General features: G+C 36.2%; 1 protein-coding gene across 1 annotated transcript in view; it reads right to left on the bottom strand.

Annotated features, from left to right (window-relative positions):
- Positions 1-23,633, bottom strand: part of SPTLC2 (serine palmitoyltransferase long chain base subunit 2) — a 149,288-nt gene that overhangs the window by 28,182 nt on the left and 97,473 nt on the right. The window lies entirely within an intron of this gene.

The raw sequence follows: 23,633 nt of genomic DNA, 5'->3' as shown, positions 1-23,633 counted from the left end.
GATCAGCCACTCGATTCCCCCTCAGTCTGTGGGCCAGAAGCTCAGGGAAAAGCCGCAGCCCCGGGCCGCACTCAAGACTTGTGGTTGAGACCTAGCTCCTCTCTCACCCACTGACCTTCCAAGTTGTCCTTGGCATTCAGGGGTTGAGAAGTCTGGAAACTGCCACAGCTATCCACGATTCAGTCCTCTGAGGCCTGCTCCAGGTTCGCTGCAGCCTGCGCGCCCACGCTGAACTACGCTCCTCTCCCCGCCCACCGCGATATACCTTTCCCATCAACCATCCAGGCTGTCTTTGGCTGGAAATTTGTTTCACTCTGTCTTTTTGTGGGTTCTGATGCTTTAGAATTTGTTTAGAGCCATTTTTTTAGGTATTTGGAGGGCTTTGGGAGAGAGCTCAAGACAGTCACTGCTTTCCCTCCGCCATCTTGACTCCACCCCGAGGAGGTGGCTATACTTTATTTCAAAGCTTTATTACTGCCTCCTTATCACTGTTTGCCACAATTCAGTCAGAATTAAATAAAAACTATTTTAAATGTAGATGGTAGGATGAAGGAGTCTGCCCAAGATTGAAAAGGTTGAAGAATGAGGTCTTTGTTGAAAATGTCTTCTTTTTGTAGGGCATAGACTATTGCCATTGACACCATATTTAGGACTTTGATGGTATCTTGGAACTCTTTCCCTGGGTACTCTTGGCTCACTGACACATCAAAGATGACTGAGTCAAGGCTAGTATACATATAAGCCATACTTTTGGAAATGGCCTTTAAAAGGAACCAAGAATGGAGAACCAAGGCCAAGATGACAGAGAAGCTGGGTAACATGCATGTATATTGGTTCTCACAGGAAAACTTGCATGGTTCAGTGAGTCCTTCCAGGAGACAGGAGGCCTCAAGAAAGGTCGGACACCCTTGGCCACAGAGATGGAAATAGAGGACAAAGAATTTCTGGACTCAACCTCTTGGAGAGATGAAGAGTTTCAGGACCAAGTAGGAGCCAGAGCTAAGCAAGGAGCAGCATGAGACAGAGCCCTAATGTGAAAGAGCATTTGGAAGGAGGTTGACTCCCTAGCAACAATCCCCAAGTACTTTTCCTTTCTTGGTGGAGAGAGAGTGGCTCAATCACAAGTTATTACTATAAGTCTAGACGACTATAAAGGTCCATGGAAGGGGCAATGCTCACCAAATACAGAAGAAGAGTTATCTTAATTGTTTATCAGCTTATGTGTGAGCTGAGTTTCATTTTCTGTCAAGTGAAATTAAACTTCTCCTATAGTCAAGGTACTGTTAATTCGAGTGCTTGTATGAGGCTGAGGACTCTTGTAAAAATCTTTTCTATAGAGACCTAGACATGATGTTCCTACGAGAAACCCTGAGTAGAGAAGTGAATCAATGAACATGATTTCTGAGAAGCCTCCTCAAGACTGAACTTAATCTGTGTAAAACCACAGCTTGAGTTTCTGGACTACAGGTTACATAACAATGTATATCTTATCCTACAAAAGTAGTACATTCACATTAAGTGATACAAGTGCTAGTTCTACAGAGGGCTTCCTTGGCCTCTTATTTGGGGGGGGGGGAATCTCTAGGTATGATGTTCCTCCAACACTAATACTGACTTAGTAAAGACACAAAACTACTCATAAAAATTCCTGTGGAAAAACTTCTACTATTTAAATGAAAACCATGTAAATCTCAGTAAACATAGGAAATTTGTTTTTCAGCTTCATTTTGGTTTTGTTTTTTACACATGTACAGATATGTTACAATTTTTGTTTAATCCCCAAAGGAATTGAATGCCATTGAAAAAGTCACTAACTTTGATGGAGAAAGGCTAGAGAATGAAGTCATGGAAAACTCCCTTTGGCATTTTAAGTCTGTCTGTAGTTTGTACTATGTTAATTTGTACTTGTTTATATGTTCTTTTGCAAGTGTTCTTAATTCTTTTTCATTTATTCATTTTCCTGGTGTCTCCAATTAAATTATAGGTTCTGAGGCTCACTACTACATTTCCTATTTCTGGTGAATCTTCCCCAACATGGCTTATATCATAGTCTGAACATAACTGGCATTTAAAAAATGTTTCTGGCTGACTTAAGTAAAATGAAAAAATTATGGTAGAACATAAAATGTATTTGTATATTGTGCTGAGACAAATCTTAAGTAGGTATGCTTAAAAAAAAAATCTGCTTTTCAAAATGACACTTCCCCTGCTGCACATCTGACCCTTCTGCCCTAAAGTAACCCAGAATGAATCAATTCCCCAAGATAGCTATTTTATATATTTGAAGGGACATCATCCCTTCAAATAGTAAGATACACTAGTGGAATAGTTCAGTTAAGGTAGTGCTTCCAATGGAGACACCAAAGCCTGTTTAAGAGAAAGAAAATGCAAAGCAACCAAAACAGTTTTTAAAAAATTTAGGTACTACAAACTTGTTGGAAAGTAGAATATAGTAAAAAAAAAAATCAAGATAGGCAGAAGCAGAAAGAACTGCTTGGTTTGTTGTGTTTTTTTTTTTTTTTTAAAGAATTTGCAGAAGCAATCCTGAACTGGAAAATAAAATTGGAGAGAGGACATTCATTAAATTAAATCTAGAAGCACAGATCCCAATAGGTAATAAGAGAAATGCTCAGAGACTTATTCAGATGTCTTGAGTAGAGAAAGGAAGAAGGAAAGAGTTAATTAGGTTTTATAGTATTTTGCAACAGTTCCATAGTTAACACCTTAGTAGAAGTGAACATTATGTACAAAGACACCATGAATATTATGAAGAAAAATCCAACTCCATCCAATTCTAATTAAAAAGTACCTTCTCCCTAATCTGAGGAGTCACTGTTCCAGGAATTGCTTATGAGTGTTTTTATAGGGCTTTCTGATTTAAGAATGGGATATAAGCAGAACAAATTTTCAAACTCTTCCAAAGATCTAGGAACTATATATAACCTCTCACTGCTTATGAAACTCAAAAAGAAAATCAACCTTGAAAGACAACAATCTTTGTAGACATACAAAGCCCTTTCTGTGCAAAGTTCTTTGACTTAGAATGATTTGATCAGTAAGGGTGATATGGTGATTCAGTTGCCAGGTTGGATATCAAGTTGACTGCCAAACACATCAAACTTATAATTGCAACAAACTGGATCGAATCTACAACATCTTTCAGTAGGGATAAAAAAAAAATAAGTATGGTAAACTTAAAGGAGGTCAACGTTTCTATCCCCAGGGAAACATATTAGTAATCTTAGTTTGCCAGAAACAGTTTTGAAAATGTGTTTTGAGGTCTTTTTGATGTAGGAAGATTTAACCAATAAATCCTTTTGCATCTGACCTCCCTCTTAAAGTTCTAAAGAAAACTATGCTCCCATTAAGACCGTTGTTTGCAAACCCCCTATTTTGGGAATGAAAGCTTTAATAAATTCATGATATGTTGATACTTAAGTTATCATTCAACACTCATACCATAAAAGAATGACAGCTGAAAAAACACCAAGAAAGGTCAAAAGTACATCATAAATGATATTTATAATATCTGACAACTTGGTTTTAAGAAACAAAGTGGTGACAGAAGACATGTCAGAGTACACATATAGGCATAGACCTTATAAACTAAATGTGAAGCAATCCATAAGGAAAGCTTATCTTTGTGGTCATATATACTTCATGATCATCTCTCACTTTAAGTTGCTAAGCTGAACCTTGTGCTTTTGGCACACATACAAAAAAGACAGCCTGTTTCTTATGTAGGAAGGAGTTCCTTAAAGTTAAAACCTTATGGGGACATGTGTGCATTTGTATGTGTGTATGTGTGTTTTCAGTAAGAAGAATTATATAAAGTCGAAGAGAGAAAAGAGAGGAAAAAGTCATGCAATAGGCTTGTCATTTCTACCCTTGCCAAGCAGACAAAGGTAATAGATTTGTGAACCTCAACAAAATTTCTTAGAATACTCAAAGGCCTCAATTTTCCACTTATTGGGGGTGGAGGTGGAAAGGCAGGGTAGTGATACCAACTATAAGACTATTCTAATCCTGCAAGGTTGCTTCCCCTAAAGAAACTATTTCATAAAGACAGATCCATGAAGAAAAGGTACTATGTGGTATTTATCATTGAATTGTCATTTACACCTATCCTTCACTTCCACTCTCCTCTTTCATAGAATCACAGAGTCTGAGGTCGGAAGAGACCTCGTCAATGTCCATCTACTTCAATCCATACGTGAAATTAATCCTCACTATAACATATCCAATAGTGCTCTACCCAGTTTCTTCTTGAAAACCTCAAAGGAAGGTAGATCCATCGTCCATGGGCAGCCCATTTCACTGTTGGACAGCTCTAAACTTTAGGAAGTTTTCTTCATGGTAAGCCTAAATTTGACCCTTTGCCGTTTCCACCCACGGCTCTTCATTCTGCTCCCTAGGATCAAAACAAACAAGTCTAACCCTCTCATCCACTCAAATGCCTGATGTTAACTAAACATTTCTAGTTACCAACCCTTATATGACATAGATTCAAAGCCCTTCATCAGCCTGGTTACCCTACTCTGGATAATTTCCAGCTTATCAATATTCTTCTTAAACTGTGGTAATCAGAAATGAACACAATACTCCAGATGAGGTCAGAAGAAGGCAGAGTATGGTGGGACTATCATTTCCCTATGCTTCCCAAGCCACACCCCATTAATGTATCCCAAGACTAAATTAGCTTTTTGGCTACCACATCACATGGTTAACTCATATTGAGATTGAAATACATTAAAATGCCTACTTTTTTTTTTTTTTTAAAGAACTGCTATCTAACTTTGTCATTCTGTTCTTTCTTGTCCCTGATATGTATTTGTTTATTTATTAATTTATTAAGACTAAGTCTCCCTATTAAGTCCCAGGCAGGGGCTACTCACAGACTGATCCTACAACTAATTGGCACCTGGAACAATCTGCTCCTCCTTAGACAACTGGTGGCCTCCCTTTCCTGAGGGCTCACCATGCTAACATCAGGCTTAGTGCAGTGCAAACTGATCAGGCTAACCCACCTCAGCTCATCACTTCACAGCCCAAGAAATCCTCCAGTCTCTGCCTCTCAAGTTGCTGGGATTACCAGTATTCTCCCTGATGTTTATTTAACACTTATTGAACATTTACCCACTACAAGGCCTTTCAAGTATATGAAGAGTAACAAGTGACAATTATAAAGTGGAAAGTTAATAATATACATTCTCATATGATCCTCACAACAGGCAGATGTAGCAAATGTAAGTAGTATCATCACCCCCATTTTACATATTAAGAAATGGAGACTGAGAGGCTGACTTACAGATGGTCATGTAGATAATAGCATCTAACTCCATATCTAACCCTAACTCTGAGGTGGCAGAGCTAGGGCTCAAAAGCATACTGAATCATCTGTTAAAGGTCAGGGACAGAAAGTGGAACCAGCAAAACTCAACCTAGAGAATACCACAGGATGAGGGTAAGCAGCTCTATGCAATGAGATTCAACTCAAATCTCTTGTTTATCCTATTCCAAATCAGGAAAGCCATCATCTTCCTTCAGAATGAATTAATCAGAGAGAAAGCCTGAGGTACCCAAAGAGCAAGTTGGCTCCAGAATCAGAAAGGTCGATGTTAAGACCTGCCTGTGCAAGTCACTTAACTACTGAATGTTCTCGACAAATCTCCAACATCTTTTTAGTTGCAGAGCACATACATATCCGCATTGGGAGAAGAAATTTTCCCACTGGGAGTTCCACATTCCAATGAATCACAAGCCAAATAAATGGACCAACTTAAGATATAAGACAGGGATGTAATTTTATCACTTGAAAAAACTGTATACTTCTTGAACATTACTGTAACTCTTAGGCCTTGGAGCCAAGAGGACCTGAGTTCAAACCTGGCCTCAGACATGTACTAGCCTGTATGACCTTGGGCAAGTCACTTAACCCCTACTGCCTCAAAAAACAACAAAAATGTAGCTCCTGTCCAGTTCGTTTTGTCAGAGGTGTAATATATTAACAATTGTTGATCTTTATAAAGTGTAGTGTCTTACAAACAGCTAACTCAGGGAGCCTCATTATAATAATCATATTCTTTTATCAATATTGCCTACCCCTTAGAACTTACGGATTCCATTATATTCTATTCACCTAAATAATTTTCACTCTGTCAGAAAATGCCAAGTATCCAAAATAACTGGTTCCTTGAGCTAGTATTTTACTTAATTCTCAACATCTTTCACTTAATGAAATCAATTCATATGAAGAAAAATATATCAACAAAAGCTTCTTATAACATTCATCCTATGAAACCAGGGCACAGCTAAAAAGCACTCATAAAAAAGCTCATAGTAACAGATTTTCTTTCTTCATGTCCAATTGAGTCATAAACACCTAGAGCTGACAAGTCAAGGCAGCTAGTTTATGTCAAAGTTGCTTTTAGGGATGGCAACTGGCCTATGAGCGTGAGCATGTTTCCAGACCCAGAAAGTGTTAGAAAAGTCTTCCACTCAAAAAATCTGACTACTTTGATCCAAATTGCTTGAAGTTGGGGAGGTGTTTTCTGCCCACATGAAAAATTAAGGCAGAGTCTGCCAAGCTTCCAAACAATATACATCTTCTACTATGAGCCCTGGCAGCTGAAGAAAGTGACTCAAATTTGTCTTGGTTCTTTTCTCATTAAACACAAATGATCTGCTGAGATTTAGAAACAACTTAACACAACTTCAGAGGGGCCAGTCTCCCAGATGTGCACCCTAGTAGGCCAGCCACAGAAACAATAAGCAAACTAAAGTATGCTTAAATCACAATAACATATCTTCACATTTTTGAGAGCTGAAAAATAAAATATGCAGTTGGTTCAGTACTGAGAAAACACAGGACATCTCCAAATCTTTAGCCAAAAAAAAAAAACAAACCAAAAACCTTTTGGGTTCAGGGAAATTGGTGAGAATTGAGATCATATTTGTCCAAACTCACGTATGTGGCTAAAGTGCCAAAAGAAGTCTCTTCTCTTTCAAGCAGGGAAACTTCATCATCCTCAATTCTCTTCCTCCCCACAGCTCAAATCAAGAAAAATGGTTTAAAAATGTGCTTTCCACTTCTTAATTTTAAAAATTAATGTTTTATGCATGCTTTTTTGTTTGTTTCAGTGTCACTTCCCAATTACCACTTCCCCCCACCCAACCTAAAGGAGAAGCTTCCCTCATAACAAACTAGTACAGTTAAGAAAAATAAATTAATGCAATAGCTATGTCTGACAACCCCTTTCCATTATTTTCATGTTTCACAATTTATTCAAGCCATTCTCCAACTACAGGAACCTACTTTATTTCTAGTTCTTTGATACCACAAAGAGTACTGCTATAAATATTTTTGTGTGTTCTCTTTGTCTTTGATCTCCTTGCTGTGCTTAACTAGCAGTGGAATTATTTCATGAAGTACAAGTACATTAAGTACAAGTTGGTAATTTTTCTAGCATAATAACAAAATGTTTTCCAGAATGGTTGGACTAATTCACAACTTTACCAAAATTGCATTAGTGTGACTGTCTTCCCACAGTCCCTTCAATACTTACCATTTTAGTCTTTTGTAATCTTTGCCAATCTGATAGGTATGATGTGAAACATCTTAAGTCATTTTAATTTGCCTTTTTCTTATTATTAGTGATTTGGAACATTATTTCATATTATTACTAATAGCTTGCATTTCCTCTTCTGACAACTATCTATTAATATCCTGTGACCATGTACCTATTAGGGGAATGGCTCTTGTTTTATATATTTGCATTCCCTATGTTATAGATTTGTTATTGATATGCTCCCAATCAATACTCCTTTTCTAATTATAGATTGTGATGATTTCCCACTATCATTTCAAAAATGTTTTACCCTAATGCAAAGGGGATTTTTCAGTCCATTATAGTACAAATAATGCTTTACTATCGAAAGCTTTGACAACCACTCAATAAAGTGATTACATTCAGTCAATATTAACAGAACAATATTAGCTAGAATAAAGTATCTGGAAGATCAGCTAGTAAAATACCACATGTACAGAACTTATGAGCACAATAAAAACACTTTTTATAGAAATAAAGAAGTTAACTGGAGATATATTAATTGCTCAAGGTTGGGCTGTGCCAATATAGTAAAAATGTTGATATTGACTAAATTAATTTACAAATATGGTCCCATACCAATCAAATTACCAAACAATTATTTTATAGATCTAGACAAAAATTAAAAAATTTATCTGTAGAAACAAAAGGTCAAGGATCTCAAGGGAAAGAATGAAAAAAGTAGGAATGAAGGGAGTCTAGTAACGCTATATCTCAAATAACAATAAAGCAATGGTCACTAAAACAACTTGATTAATGGAATGAATTAGGTAAATAAGACCTAGAAGTAATTGAGGCATAGTATTTGATAAATCTAAGGACACTGATTTCTGGGGTAAGAACTCCCTAATTGATAAAAATTGCTTGAAAATCTAGAATGCAGTTTTTCAAAAATTAAGGTCAATATCTTAAGCTATATACTACAATAAATTCCAACGGGGTACATAACCTAAATATAAAAGGTCATTTCATAAAAAAATGAGATGATAAAATACGATTAAAAAAATGAGATGATAAAATAAGGAGATATCTTTCACAACTCTAGCAAGGGGGAGAATCCTATGTAAAAGAAGAAAAAGAATTGATTCTTAAAAGATAAAAATTTGTGATTTTGATTATATAAAATTGAAAAGCTTCGCACAAACAAAATAAATGGAGTTATTATTATGGGGGAAGCAGTCAACTGGGTCTTTGTAACAAGTTTCTCTTATCAGAGGTTTACCAGTGATGATATTGAGACATACAAGGAGCTAATTCAAATATAAGAAAAACCATTCCCTAATAGATAAGCCATCAAAGGATATGAACAGATAATTCTCATAGGAGGAAATGCAAACCATCAAAAGTTAGATGATAAAATGGTCAGTCACTAATAATTAAAAAAATGAAAATCATAACTCAGGTTCTATTTCATACCACTGAGATCGACAAAGATGACAAAAAACAAAAATGACAATTGTTGGAGGCAATGTAGAGCACAAGCACATTAATGCATTGCTGATAGAATTGTGAAGCTTCCAACCATTCTGGAGAGCACTTTGGAATTATACCCCCTCAAAATCATTAGACTGTATATACTCTTTCACCCAGCAATACTAAAATTAGGGACAGAGGAAAAGGACCTATATGTATAAGAATAAAGATAGCAGTACTTTTTGTGCTTAAAAGACCTGGAAATAAAATAGGTGCCTGTCAAATGGAGAAAGGCTGAACAAACTGTTGTTTATGAATGAAATGGAATTTTACTGTGCCATTAAAGTAGGATGATATATTGGAGAGAACATTGGATTTGAAGTTAGGAATACCTTGGCTCAAATACTGTTTCAGATATTTGCTAACTCTATGATCCTAGGGAAGTTACTTAATCTCTCCAAGACTCAGTTATGTCCTTTGTAAAATGAAGGAGTTGGATTCAATGACCTCGAAGACCCCTTCTAATTCAAATGAGCCTGTGATCCTACAAAATTAGTAATTTGACAGATTTAGAGAAATAAGGAAAGATTCTTATGAACTGATGTATAGTAAAGTGAGCAGGACCAGGAAAACAATTTATGTGATGAACGTAAGAATGTTAAGGAAATAACTCTGAAAGACTTCAGAACTCTGACCAAACCACATTTCTAACAGCTTGCTGATGAAATACATCTTCTACCTTTTAGTAAAGATATACAGAAACAAAGTGCATTCTCAGCTATGACCAATATCCTTATTTGCACGTGTGTGTGTGTGCGCACGTGTGTGTAGCCAGGTGGTGAACAATGAGAAGTGTGAAAAATAGCATAAATAAAGCATATTAAAAGTTGCACAGTGAGAAAGGAGAGGATCTGAAGGAGTGAAAAATAGAGTAGTTTATCACTATCTCATATAAAAAAACCCATAGAAGCTCAAAGTTTCTTGTAGTCTTCTTCCCTGTTCTTCATGTCTTGAGATATTTGTGATTATTGATGATTGTTTAATTCACAATAAAAAAAGAAAATATAAAAAGAAAAAGACAGGTCAAATATCCTTTAAGTATATCTTCTATTGCATTCAGGTCCAGGTCCAATAGAAGGGATAAACACAGGTATAGAAATATTTACCCTTACACACTTTGGTTCTAACCAAACATCTCAAATCTGCATATATATGTATATATGCATATGTATATGTATATATATGTATATGTATGTAGAGATATATACACATACATACTGTAGCAATAGACTGTCATATTAATTAAAAAGAAGTTTTGAAATAACTTAGTGATTTAGAATCCTATGAAGCTCATTTATAAAAGGTACCCGCATAAAGACAAGTAAAACAATAATGGGGTCTTATCAGTGTGGACTGAGAAAAAACAATATAGCAGTTTAAAATAATTTTCCTCTGAACTTTCATAGTAATCTCCAACATCTCCTCCAAAATAAATATATATATTTGTGAAAATATAAAATGCCAAGTCATAAAATGGAATAACTGGAAACATTTGTGACTATATAAAAATCAAATAATAGTAGCCCAAATATGTATTTCCCAATAATTACCCTGTAAGATAAGGAGTAAAACCATTAGCACCCCTGTTTTATAGACAAGGAATAAAAAGTTCAGAGAGGATGAACATTTATCTAGGGCCAAATGACTAAGTGGTAGAGCCTGGACTCAAATCCTAGTCTTCTAACTACAATTCTAATACTCCTTCCACTAGAATCCTAAGGATGAATAACAAAGAAACATAGTTCAGCATTCTGGATCATCTCTTCTCATTTTGCAAATGAAAAAATTGAGGCCCACAGAGAAGTTCAGTGACTTCCTCAAGATCCCACAGGTAGTAGTAACAGAGACAGTAATAGGGACATTCAAGTCCCCCTGCTTTCCAATCTGGTATCATTGCTATTCTGCAGCCCCCCACCCCAAGTGTCCAAACCTCCTTTTTTCCTACTCCATATTGCTGTTTATAGAACCTGAGATCATCTCTGACATTTTAAGAGATGTGATGTCAATAATGTTATTTGATAAATAAAGAATATAGTTTATAAAATACATTCCTTACAACAGCTTGGTAAGGCAAGTTGTACATGTGGTATTATCTCCTTATTCTATTCCAGATGAGGAAACTGAGGCACAGTGATTAGATTACTTGTTCAAAGTCAAACAGTTAATAAGTGGCAGGGTCAAGAGCTGAACTCATGTTCTCCCAAATCCAATGCTCTTTCCAATTATATTAAATTGCCTTATATATTTGAAATAATCCTCACGTTACTGTTTAAGTTACATATTTATCATATTTTCTACTTCCAGTCCATTTTCAAGCCAGCATTCTCAATATTCAGTATCTTTACATTCAGACTTCAACATTCAACTTTTAATTGCTGAAGAAGAGGAACTGGATATGAAATGGGTATTCAGTTAACATTCTTCCATTACAGCTGATCAAGAACTGTATGTTTACTAGTGAAGTCTTTTAAAAGTCTCTTAAACATCTTGATCACTGATGTGATAATCTTCCTCTTGAAAGCAGTAATTTCTTCTTTGGGTATAGAAAGAATGCCTTCTTCCTTGGGTCTACTTCTCTCTAAATGGAAAAGATATGACTAAAAAATGATAATAAGCATAAGAAAGCTCATCATTGCCATCTAGCAATTTTCTATCTTGCCTACCTCTAGCCTTGGCTCAACGGACCTTTTATAAACATTTAAAACCCATCTTGAGTGATTCAGAGCAGGAGGGCACTCTAATTCTGACAGGCTCTAAGGAAACAGTTTCCCCTAAGCTCCACCATCAAAACTAGTTTCTGAGAAACCTCCCAATTGCTCAGATAGCTTTCAGCCAACATAAACACATTCTATATAGCTACTTTGACACCTTTTTGAAGTGCTGACAGCTGAATATTGCTATCAGCCTGGAATTCACACTTATTCAATTCTGTAGCCAGGTGGTCCTAAATATCCTCCCCAAGGACTCCAAAGTCTGAAAACAAATTAAGGCAAAAGAAGAAAGCTGTTTGACCTAACATTCTTTGTGATTTTACCTGAAAGGACAGCAGAAAAGGGTTCTAAAAATCAGGTTTTTGAAAATACCATTTAATGTAAATAGACTTCTAGAGTTTTAAAAAATGAGAGCATATTAAGAGGTGCAAAATCTTACTTTTTTTGTTCACTAAATCTCAATAAATAGAAATCTAAATAATTTACTCATGGCTTACCTTCTTTAAAAAGAAAGCAAACCCAGCTCTATATACATTAAAAATGTGGATAACCACTGTCCAAAAAACAGATTGAATAAGATTTAAATTCTTAAAGTTTAGAGGGAAAGGTATTTTGTTAATCATATTATTTTATTTTACAAAAGTCCTTACTTCCTGAAAAACACTGAAAAAAAATGCCATGCTTTTTTTACTCAACAACAAAAAAATCTCTTTTCATTTAGTAACATCCTTATGTATTATAACTTCAAGGGAATATGGTATTGTAGTTTCTTTAAAAAAAAAAACTGATGCCTTTTGCTTTCAACTTTACATTCAATTTCAAATACATCCCTACCCTTCCTCCACCTATCTCAATCCAGTGAACCTTCTCCAAAAAAAAAAAGTTTTAAAATTTTAAAAAATTTTCAATAAAAAAAAAGGTTCAGTAAAAGCAACCACACATTGATGCATTGAATGGTGCATGAAGTGTTTCACAATCATAGCGCTCCACTTTTTCAATGAAGAGAGAGAAGTATGTTGTCTGAATTATTTTAGGAGGTTAAACCTGGTCATCACAATTACACAGTGTTCACTTTTATTTTAATGTTTTGGTTTACATTGCTGTAGTAATTGTGTATATTGTTTTCTTGATTCTTTTTACTGCACCTGCATCAGTTCATATGACCGCCAATCTTCTTCATATTCATAGTTGTTTGTCCTTCATTTTTCAAAGAAGACCAATGATATCACAGGGTGATGTCTTGACCTGCTCCTAAATTCGATTTAAGTGAAGCAGTTACATAAAGTTGTCAGCCTCACTCTCTCTTCCAGAGTCATTGAAGTCCAGAGGCAAGACAAAAATCAAAATGACTGGTGATGGCCTGGGATGCAGTGGATGACCCTGACATCTTCGATGTCTGAACAAGTTCTAAGTCAGCCCCGCAAAATCTGTGTTCCACCAATGGATTCTGGGCAGTGCAGGCCTGCTCAACGTGCTCCATCACCTGCTTCACCTGCCTTCATGGCCGATGGAACAAATTGTTCTCATTCACCCATTCCACTGTGGGAAGTCTTCACAAACTTGGGGTAGACACCCTCCTAACTCACCACTAAATAAATATACCACAATTCTCTTAGATAAAAGGTGGCTTGGTACATTGAAATAAACCCTAGATTAGGAGAGAGGACCCAAATATGAACCCTGGCTCAGTCAAATTATTTCACCTTTCTGGATCTCAAGTTCCTTATAATCCTGTTTTACTCTAATGGGAATTTTTGTCTCTTTTTCTTGGCTACCACAAAAGATGCTACCTGCAATGAATAGTTTGGCAAATATAGAGGACCTGTTTTCTAATTTTGATCTCCCTGGAGTATATGTATAGTAGTGGGATGTATGGGCCAAATGGTATGGATATTTTACTCACTGTTTTGTAAAATATAATTACAAAATGTTTTCCAGAAAGGCTGAACCAATTCACAACTCCATCAACTGTGTTAGTGTGCCTGTCTTCCCACAGTGTCTCCAACATTGACTATTCCCATATTTTGTCATCTTTGCCCATTTCTTAGGCATGAGGGCAAACTTCAGTTATTTGACTTGAAATGTTTCTTATTAGTAATTTGGAGCAAATTACTGGCAACTAATAATATACTGCATTAGTCAGTTACTTGTTTGTAATTTGTGTTAATTTTCTTTCTGGTTTTCAGATCTTAATGAGAGATATCTTAATGAGAGACTTTCCCCAGTTGAAAATTTCCCTTCTTAACCTAATTGCATCAATTTTATTAGTTAAAAAAAAGCTTTTACATTTCATGTAATTAAAATTATCTATTTCATCTTTACTAATCTACCTTATATTTTATTTAAGAATTCTTCTTCTGATCATAGTCATGAAACCAATGAATATCCTTAATTATTTAGATCTTTATTTCTTTAAAAAGTGTTTTGTAACAGTATTTGTAGAAATTCTTTGTGACTTGTTAGACTGATTCCAGATATTTTATGGATTTTGAATGGAGTTTCTTTTTCTCTTATTATTTATTCTTTTATACTCTTATATAGCATTGTTTTTAAAATTGGACATATGAATTTATCCATGTAGATAGCTCCCAGTGAATAGCTTCTTTTACCAATTATAGATAAGTACGTTTTCTTCAACTTAGACTCTATGCAGTAATATGAAAGTGAAGTGAAAGATATTAATTCTGTTACTTTTTCCAAAGAATCACTTTTAGTTTTGTTTCTCATTTCTAAAATTTATAAATTTCTCTAATTTTTTAATTTCTTCTTTTCTGTTTATTTTGCGTTTTACTCCCCAATTTTTGAAAGTTTATACTCAGTTAATTTAACCTCTTTCATTTTATTAATGTATGTTTTCAGAGGTACAGTATTTCATCTGAGGACTACTTTAGCTGCAACTCAGAAGTCACATCATCTGATCGCTATCCTTTCCCCTCCACACTGTTATTATTGCTATTGCTTTCTGTTCCCAAAATTACTCATTATGTAAGTATCAAGGTTCCATTTAGGTCGGCATCTTTTGTCTGTGTTCTTTGTAATAACTACTACTTTTATTTTATTATATGAAATATAATAAATGACATAAAAATAAAAGATGTGTTTGGTATTTCTGCTTTTCATATTTATATTTTCATATTTATAATTTCTCTGTACCTTCATACAAGATTTATAGTTAGTAAAGTCACAAGGTTCTGAGAAATATATGTATTCTTTAGTACAAGCAAGCAAGACAGTCCCTGCTTTCAGGGAGCTTACATTCAAATGGGGGAACACATACAAAGGATCTAGAAAAGACAGGGAGTTGGAGTGTGACAGTCTGTGTATATAGGTGCTTGATGTAGTGCAGTCTGAGAATTGTTGTGAAAGTTTAGGTCTCAGTGAGATAAGCCAAAAGCTGACTTATGAGAGCTAAGGCATCCAGGAGTAAACAGTTCAGGTTATCAGTGGGGAAGGGATGGAGGTGATGATTTTAGTAAAGGGGATACTGAGACGTTCTAGAAGTGATAAAGAAGCAATAAACTGAAGGACCAGGAGCCATTCCCCTAAAAGATAAGTGATCAAAGGATATAAGCAAATAGTTGCCTATCAAGCCCTAAGACATTCTCTTTCCTGCCTTAAGTAGTTAGTTCAGTACCCAACTCAGTCTTTTTTCTTCTCCCAAACTTTTGACTCCTGCTTTCATACTAGGTAACATAAATACTGATACTCCCTCAAATATAACTTTCCAGTTTCTTGATCTACTTAATTCCTGACGTACTCTTCCAACTACACCTCAGCTACACGAAGATGGCCAAACCCTTTATCTTGCCATCCCACACTCACAAGTACATCCTATCCATGTTAATAAACCCTGAAGTTTCTTTATCTGACTTTAATCTTTTACTATCTATCTTTTCCCATACTTTAGGGCCCCTAATCCTTAGAGTGACTTCTAATCTCTCTATCTCTCAGTTCTTCTCCAGGCTATCACCCCAGAACTGGATACACCTTCCTCTAGTCCCTATCTCAACCCCATGGTGGATCAGTTCAACTCTACTCTTCAATCCCTCATGTCTTTGGCATACCACTCACCACACACCGCCAAACCCCAGCTCTACATTATTTTCACCATCTACCTCCTCTGCCAGGTAGCCCAGTGCTGTTGGGTCTGGAGTCAAGATCTGAGTTCAAATGCAGTATCAGACACTTGTTAGCTGTATGAGCCTGGGCAAGTCACTTAAACTGTCTGCCTCAGTTTCCTCAACTGGAAAATGGAGATAATAATAGCACCTACCTCCTCGGTTGTTGTGAAGACAAAATGGGGTAATATAAAGTACTTGGCACAGCAGCTGGCACATAATAGGCACTTGTTTGTGGTGCTGAATTGAACTGGAGAAAAATCACCAAACCATGCTGTCTGGGTCCACTACAAATTAATTTCATCCAATCCTAACTGGGAGCCCTGAGGTGCAGCAAAGCAGTCCTACTCCTCCTTAATAAATCTGTAATCCAAATCCTTCTCAACTGTTCTCACCTCAAGGCTCCCACAGCATGTTCTCCACCCTCTCAGCTGAGGATCGTCTCCAAAAATACTGAGGCCATTTGCCAAGAGTTCCCTCTTTTCCCCTTCTCCTCATCCCATTCACCTCAACCATCCCCTCCCACTAATTTCTTCACTCCCATCTTATATGAGGGGGTGGCACCACTGCTTGCCAAGGTCAACCCCTCTATGGGCAATCCTTTCCTGTGTTTTTTATAATATTGTTCCCACAATCACCCCCACTGCCTCTCTAATCCTCTCTCTCCCCCTTTGTACTGACTCCTCTATTTGAATATGAACTTGTCTGTACTCCTCAACCTTAAAAATCTTTGCTTGATCTTATTATTCCCACTAACTCTTGTCTCATCTCTCTAACTTTTCTCAGCTAAAATCCTGGAGAAAGCCTTGGTTCCTTCACTTCCTCCCTTCTCACCAAGAGGTTCCCTCTCCAGTTACCAATGGTCACTTAATTGCCAAATCTAATGGCCTTTTCTAAGTCATCATCCTTCTTGACCTCTCTGCAATACTTTATATTATTAATCTGAACTGAATTCTCACTTCTCTCAAGATTTTCGTAACTGTTCTTTCCTGGTCTTCTTCCTACTTGGAGTATGAGTGCTCCTTCTCGGTATCTTTTGCTGCATCTTTGTCCACATATACACATCATACCCACTAACCATGAGTGTCCTCCAACATTCAATTCTGTGCCCTCTTCTATTTCCCCTCTATATTACCAATCAATAACACTTATTAAGTGATTTCTGTATGCCAGTCCCTTATTTTCAGTGTCTAAATCGCACCCCATACAATGCTACATTAAAATTAATTCAACTGACTGAATATTGGGAGATAGACCCAACCACTTAGATGGTTATAAGTCAATCTTAATACAGTCATTTTAATCAACAAGCATTTATTAAGCAACTACTATGTGCCGGCTATTGTGCTAAGTTCTAGGAACACAAACAAATGCGAAAGCACCATCCCTCTATTCAAAGAGCACACATTTTAATGAAAGTGACAACATACAAACAACTATATACACACAAAATATATGCAGTATGAAATGAGCAGTCTCAAAAGGGAAAGCACTGGTAGTGGAGAGTACCAGGGAAGACCCCTTGCAGAAGGTGGGAGTTGAGCTGAGTATTGAAGGAAGACAGGCAAGCCAGGTGTATAGGGGAGGCAGGAAATCATTCTAGGCATGAGTCAGAGACAGTGACAAGAGCAAAGAACATAAGAAGGCCAACATGAATGGATTGAAAAGCACATGGAGAGGATTAAAGTGTAAGAAGACTGGAAAGGTATTCTATTTCTTCATATTATATTCTCCAGTTAAAAACAAGGATAACATTTTATAATTTATTTTACTGCAACACCTTATGAGTTTTTTGGATTACATATATTTGAATAACTGTGTAGTCAATATTATGAAGTGTTTCTGCTTTATCATTCCATACTAAGTTTTGTGGGACAAATCTAGAACCATACCCGACTAAATTTTAACCAACGTTTATTAGGTATCTACTACGTAGGAGAAGCTAAGTGGCACAATGGATAGAGCACCAGCCCTGGAGTAAGGAGGACCTGAGTTCAAATATGGCCCCAGACACTAGCAGTGTGACCCAGGGGCAAGTCACTTAACTCTGATTGCTTTCCTTCTAGAAAAAAAAAAGTGTCTACTACGTGTAAAACAGTGATAGTTAAGGTGCATAGAAAGATGGCTTTAAGAGACAAGAAAACAAGAATATATCTCTGATATATTCTCAATGTGTAACCTCGTTAACTGCTTAGGGTCCCAGGTACCCTATCCCTTTAAGTTGCACAGTAGATGTTAGTAATCTCTATGAAATTCTCTACACTGCTGAAATCACAGATCCATTAAAAAAAATTTAAAAAGTATGAGGCACCAATAAGCTTAATTAGCTACATTAAATTTCATTCAAAGAATTTCAGAGAAGGCTCTACATTAGGAATCTCACATCCAATTCAGGGGACACTTCTAAATTAGCCCTGACAGCAAGTTATCTAGCTTTTGCTTCTGAGTACATGTTAAGGGTCTTTTATTACAGACACCTTTGTATGAAAAGACTCAATCTTTTGGCTTGCAGGAAAAAAAAAAAGAGAGAGAGAGAGAAATCATTTCCACCCCCCACCTCAAGGTTTGAGCTACCTTTTGCCCCACCTTCCCTCCTGTTTACACTTATGTGGTTATTACTCCAGATTCAGAGATCAAAGAACCAGGAAGTGCAGGAGCTGCAAAGTTTCATTATCTGTGAAGTAAATAACAATCCCTGGAGTTAAACCTGGTCTGGGAACTTGAAAGAAGCTAAAAAACCTTTTGCTGTTGTTGTTGTTGCGTATATGAAAAGTAACCATTCCCCTTTCTTTCCTCTTCAAACGTCATTTGTCGCCACTGAGTTTAAAAAAAAAAAGAGAGAGAGAAGTGGCATAAAAAAAGTTATAGAAATTAAAGACTTAAACCTGATAGGGACCTACGACAGACAGCAATCTGATTCTGTTCTCTCATTTTATAGATGAGAAAACTAAGGCTCATAAAAATGACTTACTCAAGACCATACAGACAATAATCAATAGCTGATATTGTCAGAATTTGAATCCAGGTCTTTTAACTGAATACAGACTCAGTACCATGCTGAGTCCTCTAATCATGGAAGACACATAAGCCCAAAAGAAGTTTGGTTGGTCATGTAGCAAGAGACAGGGAAAACAGTCACAAAAGAGTAGAAGAAAAAATGAAGGGCTCAAGTCCACTGGGTAGACCATCATTATAAAATTTCATGGTAATTTCACTCAACAGTTATTAGGCATCAATACACAAGGCATTAGGCATATAGGGATACAAAGACATAAATGAAAAAGCCCTTGCCCAAAGTGCTTATACTCTACTGGATAGGTTTCAATCAGTTTGAGTAGAAGAAATGCCTACGAAATCATGGATCTTTCAAAGTATCAAGTTAAAATACACATGAAAAATGATTCCTAAATATGTACCTAAGAACCTATCACAAGCTTTTAGAATGCCAAAATCCAGCTATGAATCTCATTATGAAGATGCTCAACAAAGTCCACCTTCTTTCTTGAAAACTTCTAATAATAAACTCACTTCCTCCTGAGGCAACCTATTGAATTTTGTAAGAGCTTTAATTATTAGGAAATTTTTCCTTATGTTGACTAGAAATTTACTACCCTACAACTTCCACCTAGTTCAGCTGTCCAGGATAAAATAAATCTAGACTTCCAGTTAAAATGGCAACAGAAAAGGTCATGGAAGAGTCCAGCTCTCCCGTATGAATTCCCAAAACAAAAAGGGTATTAGACTAAATAATGTTCAATAAATTCCAAGAGAAACAATAGGAAGTTCTGTCATCTAGACCAGGCTTGGCAAAACAACAACTACCACCAGCCATAAGCCAATGGGCACTAGAAGAGGTGACCCAAATGTCAGTCAGTCAATAAGTGTATGTTAAGCATCTAATATGTGCCTGTCACTGTGCTAAGTACTGGGAGTACAAAGAAAGGCATAATCTCTTAAGGAACTCTTAGTCTAATGGGAGAGTCAATATGAAAATAACTACATACAAACAAGATACATACAGGATAAAATACAGGATAAAAGGAGCACTTAGCAAGGGAAGGTACAAGAATTAAAGGAGACCAGGGGCTTTTAGCTGAGACTTAAAGGCAGCCAAAAAAGCCAGAAGGTAGAGATGAGGAGGGAGAATATTCTGAGCATGAGACACAGCCAGTGAAAATGCCCAGTCTGGAGATGAAGTGTTTTATATGAGGAACAGAAAATAGGTCAATGGATTTCAAAGTAAATAGTGGAGAGGAAGGTGTAAGAAGACTGGAAAGGAAGGAGGGACAGGTTACAAGGGTTTTGAATGTCAAAACAGAGGATTTTTATATTTGATCCTAGAGGTGATAGAGAACCTGCTTGGTTTTAGAATTAAGCACATTTGATTCTGATAACTATATATATTCAAAATGAATTTTATCACGATATTTGTGGAAATGACCAACTTTTCAAAGACTGTTTCTGAACCAATATTTTAAAGGGTAAAAACCATTTGATCCATTAAATGACATGGGTTAACATGGTTGTTATCTCTCTAGCATAAGCAGCCTTAGAATTTTATATGTATGCACATGGGCATACTTGTGAACCAGCAAGAAACAACTGAGGCTTTATCCCACTGAGAAAAGTATACAGAAAAGGATTACAAGGATAAAGACACAGAATAAAGCATACAGTACACAAAAGCAAAGCCATCCATCAGTCACCTATCTCTCCTAAAAAAGCAGCAACCCCGAAAGCCACATGATTTATCACAACCAGATGGTTCACTGTCAACAGAAGAAAAAGAACTACAAAGGGGTGAGTTTTGTTATCATTCCAACACAAAGCAACCACCTTTCTTTTGAACTAGAAGCAATATTTTAAATAAAACTTTGAAGCAGATTGGCCCAACTTCCTGCTTCCTCAGGGCTCTACAAGGTATTTATCTATGCTTTATTTAGCTATGAGAGGAAGCATAAAAGGGACCGAATCTGATCAAACCCCAAACCTGAGGCCAATGAAAGGCACTAGCAGTTGAGGTGTTTATTAACCTTGTATTTTTAACAAAATTGACTGTTTAACATTTTTGACACTTCTCACTTATGCTTTTCCTATAACATATACAGTATAAGGTTAAGCTGCCCTAAGATTTTTGGGTCATCCTGTATTTATTTTGTGTTGCTTAAGTGGAAAAAATGGGTGTATTTTTAAAAAAATTTCTCTCACAAAAAATCACAAATTCACCATATAAAGATTTAATTATGCTAGAACAAGGATTTGATAATGGGAAGATTACTTTGCCAACATTCACTTTAATATAAAAATGAAAAACAGTTTTCCAACAATAAGTAAAGTGACACATTCTATCAAGATTAGCCTGAAGCTGCAGCATATGGATGTGACCTTATCAGCATTAAAGTCAAAGAGGTTAACTTGTTCTTAGGTTGGATGGAGATTCAAGAAAAATCCAACCTGATATAGGTGTTTTGTAAAGACTGCTCTTTCTCCAAAGAATAAGAGCTGAAGCAATGCCCCAGCATACAGGGCCAGGAAAATTCAATCACTGTTGCTCATGTAAGGTCTAGTTTTCTCACCATATTCCTAATGGCTTGGTGTTCTGAACAGACTACTTGTATGCATATCATAATAAATCTCAAAATGATGTCAGCAAGGCCTAGAATCTGAAAAAAAAAAACTTTCATTCTACTTAAGACATAGAGCCCTTTCTGGATCAGTGAAATTATCTCTATAAATATCTTCCATCTATAAAGAATGACTCAATTAATGATAAGTATTTACACTTTCCTAAGTGCTAAGGATGCAAATACTCAATGGAGATAGTCCCTGCCTGCACCCAGGCAGGAGACAATCCATGGAGGGGAATGATGGTCAAGGAAGAGAGTTATAGTTTGAGGTGGTTACATGGAATAATAGGGCAATCAGCTAGTAGGTCCATTACCATTCTCAGATCTGATTGGTTTCCCTCTTCCCAGATTTAAGTAGGAAGAGGCCAGTTTGCTGGATTGCCTTAAGGAATTTGCACAGTGCTTTTCATGCCCTCAAGCTTCTCCAGGAAACAAAGCACCATCTTTTTTTTTTTTTAATCACAATATTCTTCTGGTATTGCTACATGGTTGAATCATGAAATACCAGTCTTTGAATAATTAAAGTTACAGGTCACCCAAGGGAAGGGATGTAGAGGCACAAATTGCAATTCATCACCAATGAAGAGTTGCACTAAAGTGGCATAAAGGATATCACCAGACAGATGGATGATTTAAAAGGAAGGTGAATGAGTCATAGGAGAGTGTAAGATAATCGGTGGACAACAAGTATATTGTCCATACAACATCTGGAAGTTGACAAAAAAGGTGCCCAAGCAATCTGAGTGAATTCCCTTGTGAACAATTTATAGGAAGTAACAGACAAGAATTGCACGATTGGGAATCAATGTGTTTCACTATACGCTACTGTAAATTGGAGACACTACTGGTCTCCAACCAGTGAGATACTCAATGTGCTAAAGTATCAATGTATATCTTTTATTAATTAATGCTTTTTACCAAAAACTTACCTTATTTATTGAGCTATATTCTACTGAGCCTGCTGTTCTGTTTGCCCCAGTGTACCTTCAGCAATATGTGTTCTTAATTAACTTTATTCAAGAGCACTGAAGAACTTTGTATGTAGTATATACAAGTAAATAAGTTTTTGCTGAAGCATTTATACCAAAATATTATTGTTGAACAGAGAAATCAAAATGCCTTTGGTCTGGGTCAACTGAAAAAAAGAAAAGTAATTTCTCCAATTTGGAGTCCAGGTGATGAACTAAGACCAGAAAGTGGCAATCTCCCACCAGATTAACCTTTCTGGCTAATTAACCATAATAACACAGACATAACAATGTTTAGTCCTATGTTTTAATCTTTTCCCTTTAGATAAAGATGTACAGGTGAAGTCTGACTTCATTAAAGGGAAAAAAAATTTCAGTGGAATCAAGCAACAAATCCACAAAATCTGACATTGTATTTAGTGTTCCATATCAGAAGAGAGGATGGAAGTATCGTTTTACTTCTCTTCTTTGGGGCAAAATTTGGTTATTATAATTTCATAGCATTCAGTTTCTATTATTTCACTTTTGTTTCTATTTATACTTTTGTACACACTGTGTATTTTTCTGGTTCTGTTTACTTTTCTTTGTATCAGTTCAAACACATCTTTCCATGCTTCTCAATATTCATCATGTTGGGGGCAGCTAGGTGGCACAGTGGATAGAGCACTGGCCCTGGAGTCAGGAGGGCCTGAGTTCAAATCCGGCCTTAGACACATAATACTTGCTAGCTGTGTGAGCCTAAGCAAGCCACTTAACCCCATTGCCTAGCCAAAAAAAAAAAAATTCATCATGTTAATTGCTTTTTTATAGCAGAGTAATATCCCATTACATTCACATATCATAATTTGTTTTATCATTCTCTAATTGATGGGGTTCTACTTTGTGGTCAGTTTGTCACCACAAAAAGTGCTATATAACTTTGCAAGACTTGGCAACCTTTACTAAAAATGAGAGATTTTGGAATACAATGTTCCCAAAAAGCAAAAAGATAGGTCTTTAAACAAGAATTACCCTGCAAAGTTAAGTATAATATTATACTGAGGGAAAATGAACTTTTAGTGGAATAGATAACTTTCAAGAATTTCTGATGAAATGACCAGATTTGAATAGAAATTTCACTGAAATACAA

The sequence above is a fragment of the Vombatus ursinus genome, unplaced genomic scaffold (assembly GCF_900497805.2).
Source record: "Vombatus ursinus unplaced genomic scaffold, bare-nosed wombat genome assembly UNPS02014945.1, whole genome shotgun sequence".
Classification (NCBI taxonomy): domain Eukaryota; kingdom Metazoa; phylum Chordata; class Mammalia; order Diprotodontia; family Vombatidae; genus Vombatus; species Vombatus ursinus.
The sequence above is the reverse complement of the archived record's forward strand: the minus strand, read 5'-3'. Positions and strand labels throughout refer to the sequence as shown.